This window comes from Triticum aestivum, chromosome 1D (assembly GCF_018294505.1).
Source record: "Triticum aestivum cultivar Chinese Spring chromosome 1D, IWGSC CS RefSeq v2.1, whole genome shotgun sequence".
NCBI classification, from domain to species: domain Eukaryota; kingdom Viridiplantae; phylum Streptophyta; class Magnoliopsida; order Poales; family Poaceae; genus Triticum; species Triticum aestivum.
The window spans coordinates 495,177,208-495,184,878 of NC_057796.1; positions in this window are offsets into that span (position 1 = coordinate 495,177,208).

The window sequence follows — 7,671 nt, forward strand, 5'->3', positions numbered from 1 at the left end:
TGAAGTGGGAAGGGAACCAGCCCTTAGTGGGCTGGGGCGCCCCCCCCTTGGGCCTGCCCCTGCGCCTAGGGTTGGAAACCCTAGGGGTGGGGGGCGCCCCACTTGCCTTGGGGGGCAAGCCACCCCCTTGGCCGCCGCCCCCCCTCAGATGGGATCTCCAGGGTGGCCGGCGCCCCCCCCCCCCCCGAGGACCCCTATAAATAGTGGGGGGAGGGAGGGCAGCAACGCCACAGCCCCTGGCGCCTCCCTCTCCCCCTGCAACACCTCTCCCTCCCGCTTGTGCTTGGCGAAGCCCTGCCGGGATCCCCGCTACTTCCACCACCACGCCGTTGTGCTGCTGGATCTCCATCAACCTCTCCTTCCCCCTTGCTGGATCAAGAAGGAGGAGACGTCGCTGCTCCGTACGTGTGTTGAACGTGGAGGTGCCGTCCGTTCGGCACTCGGTCATCGGTGATTTGGATCACGGCGAGTACGACTCCATCAACCCTGTTCACTAGAACGCTTCCGCTCGCGATCTACAAGGGTATGTAGATGCACTCCTTTCCCCTCGTTGCTAGTATACTCCATAGATGGATCTTGGTGATGCGTAGGAAATTTTAAAATTCTGCTACGATCCCCAACACTTTGTACATTTTCATGGATGAGTATTTAGGTGTTGCCCATGTGTATGACCATCTGTCTTGGTTTGTAGATAATGCTTAACCATTCAGTACAGTTTGCAAGGAGTTGAATTGTTCAAATGCTAGCTGAGATAGTGGCCTATGGAAAAGTTGACTGATGTCATTGTGCTCCAGCACATAATGCAAAGAGATTGCCTGATTGATTGCAAAAGAGTGTAATTCAGGGAATTTGGTGTGTAGTGGTAACTCTTGCCACTTGTCAGACCAGAAGTAAACAGAATCACCAATGCCTGCTTTACATATGGCATGTTGCTTGAATACAGGGAGAAGCTTCAGAACATATCTCCACCAGAAAGATCCCACCTTTTGTTCACCTGGTAATCTGTTCTGATAGTGTCTCTCCCAAATGATATTCACCCATGGTGTATCAATCTTGTTAAAGAACTTATGCAGGAACTTTAGGAGAAGGGCCTTGTTGTGCATGTGAAGGTCTAACACCCCCAGGCATCCATGGTTCTTTGGCCTGCTAACTTTATCCTATGAAATAAGCATAGTACCCCTGTCCATTGAGCAATACTTTCTCCAAAAACAGTTCATAAGGTATGAGTTGATTTGCTTGATGACTGTTTTGGGTATCATCAGTGTACTCATGAAGAAAGTAGGCATACTTGTGAAAATGGATTTGATAAGGGTCAATTTATCTCCAGGGAATAACATAGTAGAGCAGCTCAGCAATCTATTCTCAATTCTGTTCAAGAAGGGAATGAAATCTTCCACTCTAGGCTTTGTGAGACACAGTGGCAGTCCCAGATAAGTGTGTGGCAGTGTACCAATCTTGCAGCCTGAAAGATTTGATAGAGCATTCATTTTATCAGCAGGAGTGTTGATTGAGATCATTGTGGACTTACCATAGTTCACCCTAAGTCCAGTGTATTGAGCATAGTGTAAGAGGAGATTTTTGATGTGCTGGATATGTCTGTGATCAGCCTTGGCCACTAAAATGGTATCATCTGCATATTGTATATGAGCGGGTTCGTTCGTCTAAATATTTGGAAAAATTCCTCGCAAAAAAAATATTTGGAAAAGAAAAATCCGTAGCCAGACCTCCTAGATCCCATGGGTTTTCATCCATAGAACCTTCCACGCGGTTTCAAACATGATATAGTATTTTTCTTCCTTCTCCTACTTTCTCGCTGATGGGAAAATCGTGTACCTTTATCTCGTTTTGCAAGCTCATCAATGCAAGACCCGATGAAACCTAAAATAGCAAGACACTAAATTATGCGCGTAGACGGCCGATCTTTCATGACGCCTCTTGATCAACTGTTCTCCCCCTGTGTTCTTCTGCGCAACCTCCAAATATAATCTTTACCCATGTAAGAAAATATGAAAAAAAATTACCTCCTCGGATAAAAATATGCGGCGCTGTGATGATCGATCCTCCATCGCTAGTAAATTTCATTAATGAAAATTCATAAATAGTATACATGACATGATTGGCCCGATTGGGGCGTTTTCTATATATTTTGATTACACAAATATGAAAACTAAACTCCAACTCAAAAAACTAAACTAAACTTATCTACACGTATACATGGACAAAGCCTTAACTTTTATATGGTGCATCCTCACCTGGGCGCAAAACCTCTCACGTCATGTGATGACAAATAAAATCCTAACTAGTACTCCCTCCATTCCTTTATGTAAGGTGTATAATTTTTAGCATGGTGATCAAGGCACATAATTATACACAATTTATGATGAAATTACCCTTATCTAATTCATTGATTATCGGTAAGTAAATCATTTAGGCTAGGAAAGAAAGAGATACATGCAATTGGGAGAGATATAGTTTCCTTTTTTTCTCTAAAAAGGAGAGATACATGCAATCAGGTGAGAAATACTTCTCTTTTTCTAGAGGGCTAAGAACGGAATTATGAGGAATTAGAACAAATGCACCTTACATTGTGAAATTTTATCAAAAAACAAATACTACCTAATATAAAGGAACGGAGTGAGTAGTACCTAACTAATAAAAGGACTCACATACCAACTGGTAGATACAAAAAAATAGGAATCCTAATAAATTGTCACCGGATTGTGCCTATCACCATGACATGGAGGGGTACGAAAATGGGAGTGGTTAGGGCTCATCTAGATGCCCTACCTCTTCCCACCTCACTGCTTCTCGGAATCTCGGGTGAAAGCCCTAACTGCAGTGGGCGGCTACAGCGCTAAAGGCGTCCTGTCCTTCCTGGATGCGTCGCCGTGAGAACTTTGTGATGGTGGGATCGCTTGGGTTCATTGGCAGGTGTAGATGTCATTCCCCTTTTCCTCCAGGGGTCATCTGGTCCGAGGGAAATTCTAGATCTGAGTCTCTCGGATCGAATGATGACGGAGACTATGGTGTCGTTTTTCCTCCCGAGGGCATTGTTTCGGAGTAGAGGTTCACTAGAGGGGCCAACAGGTGGAGCGGTGTTGCATCTACCGCATTGAAGACGGCGGGTCTCGACAGAGTCTCAGCGTTGGACGGGGTCTGATGGACGCGCGTAGGCTGGTGGCATTGTCTAGCGTCATGGTGACGTCGGAGGCATATGGGCCTGGCAAGTTCTACGCAATGATCCCTCCTGAAGATGGGACGAGGGATGATGGCGGTGGCATATCCTAGATCGTGCGGATGCGTTGCGCGTTGTAGGACGCCTAGACCGATTGGTGCTCCCAGCTGCCAGGCGGGCGGATTCTTGAGGCCATTGGATTACATGGTGTCCGTTGATGCTGTCAGGGCACATTTTTATAATGTAGGTGTAGAGACTTTGTTTGCCTCGGAGGTGGCATTGCGTTACTCTTTGTATTTATTTTGTCAGACCTTGTTGAATAACTTAATAAAGATGAGTGCACTACCGCATTGTTCTAGGCACTACAACGAGGCTTTTATTTACAAGAAGACCAGGCATTTCATTATGGCACTACTAGGTGGTCGGCCACGAAAAGTTGTACAACAACCGGCTTTTTATTCACGGCAATATGTGTCTTATTTATATAATAAAGATCATAGTACAAGTTAGGTAGAAACAAAATTTAAAAAACAACCAACTGAACGTTAGGCTTTGCACAAAGGAACAACAACCAAAGATAGAAATACAATCAAGCACGAAGAAGCCCCTGAGCTTCTACGTGTAAGCGCAGAGCGGTTTAAGAAAGATACGGAACCTGCTGTCCATTTTTTCTATTCTTTTTTCTATTTTACTGCACCCACATTTCTTGTTTTTTATTTCCATTTTTGTTTTAAGTCATTTTCTCTGTCCCTTTGTTGTTTTCAGCTCTCTCAATTTTTACAATAATACTTATAATTCGTCAAAAATTTCAGTTTTTTGATTATTTTTGAATTCATGAATATCGCTTTCTGAATTCATAAAAAAATTTGAAATCTACAAAAATAAGGCAATTGTTCTTAGAATACATGGACATTTTTTCAATTTTTCGAATAGTTTTAACATATTTTAGTCGTGAATATTTCTTTAAAAAAAGTCATGAACTTTAATGGAAAGAGATAAAGCCTTTTTCTCTCCCGCAAATTTAATTATTTGAATAATTTAATTTTTAAAATTTGTGAACATATTTTGAATTCATGAATATATTTAAAAATCGTTTTTGCAATTCACGAATATTTTAAATTTCATGGAAATTTATTTATCCACGATTTTTTAAATACATGAAATTTTTTTAATTCAAAATAGTTTTAAATTTAAGAATATTTTAAATATTCACATGCACTTTTAATAAATTAAGAAATTCAAACATGTTATTTTTATAATATTTCCAAATTTAGAGGGAAAAACATGAACAAATCGAAAGAGAAAAAGAAAAGAGCGTACGCCCCTGGGCACGTAGTGGCGGGAGACACACGCTGGGCCTAGCCCATTTATATTCGACGCGTTTTACATCAAACAGATACGCGACGCACAAGGGCGAGCACAACTGGGCTCGCCCATTAGAGGGTGTCGCGAGGTAGGCTACTGTATAGCTAAAATCAGCAGTTCCTAAAAAAAAGCAAAAATCAGCAAAAAGTAATGCGCTCGCCTAGATTCGCACACAGGATCTTATGTACATGCGCTCGTGTTGCTAGCAAAGGGAGTGAATCTGGGAATCTGGGTTCTTATCTATATATCAGGGCAAAACTATAAGAACTAAAAAGTAGCGCCAAATCTGAAACATTTTAAATTTCAAACTGGAACAGTTTTTTGAAACAGGAATATTTTTAGAAACTCAAGCAAAATTAAAAACGTGAATAAATTTTAGGAAACTCTCATTTTTATGAAAACAGTGAAAAAAATACAATCTGTGAACATGGTTGAAATTGTGAACAAAAATTGGAAAACATGAACATTTTTTTTAAACACAACCATTTTTTAAAACAGGAAAATATTTTGAAATTCACAAATAAAATTTGAAAGTGCGTTTTTTTTAATTTGCGGACATTTGTTTGAATTTGCGAAAATAAATTGAAAACATGAACCCTTTGGGCGTTCATGAATAAATTTTAACCGCAATTCTTTTTCGGAAATTATGAACCTTCTTTGAATTTAGGAACAAATTTAAAAAAAGTGAATTTTTTTTAAATATTCCGAACAAATTTTGGAAACACGTCATTTTTTCAATCTGCGAAGAAAGTTCGACAAAACGAACATTTTCCAAATGAATGTTGACGAAAAAAATGAACATTTTTGAAATTTCGAAAAAATGAACATTTTTTAAATTTCGACAAAATGAACATTTTCAAATGAATGATTAAGATTTTTCAATTCTCCCAAAAAAATATGACGTTTTCCAAGGAAAATGAATGTTTAACAATATACACAAACTTTTCAAATTTTGAATAAACTCAAACAATTGGGAAAAATATGAACATGTTTTTGAATATATGAATATGTTTAAAACCTGAACATTTTTAGAAACTATTAACAAAATTTGGAAAACGTGAACAATTAATGAAAATGCGCACATTTTTTTTAAACTCCTACGAAGAAAAAAAATGAAAACACAAACATTTTTGCAACTTGCTAACAATTTTTGAAAACTAGAACATTTTTAGAATCCCGAACAAATTTGAAAACATGAACGATTTTTGAAAACGCGAACATTTTTTTAGAAACACGAACATATAAACAAAAAAAATTGGAAAAAAATGAACAAAAGCATTAAAAGAGAAAAAAGGAGAGAAAAGTAAATAAAAGGAATCAGGAAAGTATTAAAAATAGAAACAGAAAAAAAGAAAGGAAAAATCGGTTCAGGAATTCTCAAATCCGGAAAAACCCGGCTAACAGGCTGGTCCATATCACGTCCCTCGCTCGGGAAGCTTGTGCGAAACCTCTACACGCAGCGTGCGTCATATAGGATTTTACATTTCTCTCTTGCTGCGATTTGAATGAATATGATCGCCTCAGGCGCCCTCTGACTGGCCCGGCCCAGCGTGGGCGGAGCGCCTACTCTCCGCTGCCTATTTTTTCTCATTTTTTTTACTTATATTTCTTTGATGGAAAACTACTTTCCTTTTTGTAAAAAAAATCATGGTGCATAGAAAAATATTTTTATACATTGTGATAAAAAATTCTGGTGATTCCAAAAGTGTTTTATACAATTAATAATAAAATTACGTGACTTTTAAAAATGTTCACATGTTTCAAATATATATTCATGACATTTAAAAATAATTTATACAATTGTAGAAAATGATTGTGTAATTGAAAAATGTTTCATACCATTAAAAAATATATTTTACAATTTTAAAAATTCACAGCTCAAAAATATGTTTTCAAGTTTGCATCCTCGATCCATTGAAAAGGATAGAGAAAGGAACTGAAGAAACAAGTCTTGCCGTCATCTCCACCCACCGACTATGGAACCCACCTTGAGCATGATTATTTGTAATTAGCTCTACTCTTAATTATCATATGCATTGTTCCCTTAATGAAATGTAAATAGTCAAAAGCGGTGATAGTATTATCTATTGTAACCTTCTTGGTACAAAAGCCGACTGTTCTTTTGCAATGATTTATGGAAGAATAATTTCCAGTCTGTTTGCCATGATTTTTAAAGCTCTCTTAAAGAGAAGTGTGCCTTTTGCTACACCTCATCCATACCATAAAAGATTGAATTTGAATTTTTTAAAAATAAAGGCCTCCATGGAGCTCGGCCTCCAAAACGCCTCTCTCCGTTAAAAAGGTACTATATTTTTCAGTTTTCTAGCCAGTTTTCATTGAATCTTCTATATCTAAATAGCTAGTCCCCACTAACTATTTCTCTCAACATGCAAGCATGCCACACCATCGCACAACATGCACGAGAAAAGGCCCACACTCACTACCATATGTCTCGCAACATGCAAGCATGCCACTTCATCATGAAACATGCATGAAAAAGACCTATCTCAACATGCGAATTTCTATTATATTATTCTATTTATGTTTAATAAACATTTTACAACTATATAGTGATCAAACACAATAAACTATATGTAGTTTCAGTTTTGTCCTTTTATATATGTTTCATACAATGAATCACATTGAGATACGTTGCAAAATATTCCCGCAACAACGTGCGGGGTATTAAACTATCTACATTAAAAAGGTACTATATATTTCAGTTCTCATTGAATTTCAGAAACACCCAAACTTGTTTCCAGTGAATTTCAGAACCTTTTCACAAATTCATAAAGTACATATTACGTAAAATCTTCCAGTTTCAACTCCACAAATTAAATGTTACTCTAGACTACTACTAATCTACTATCCACAAATTAATGCTCCAGTGGATTGCTTCAACTGATGCCTACTGCTTCTCAACCACTCCTGACTGTACTGCACTGCTTGGTTAAACAACAGACGCGGGCCCATTTCTTCAGTTACTTACAGAAATACAATTTCAGATTTCCATTTCTCTTCAGTTACCTACACAAACATGGTGGTCTCCAAGTGTGTACAGCTGACTGACAAACTAAAGAATAGTACGTACATGGTAAGATTGTGCTCCTAGTTATAAATCCATTCAAGCT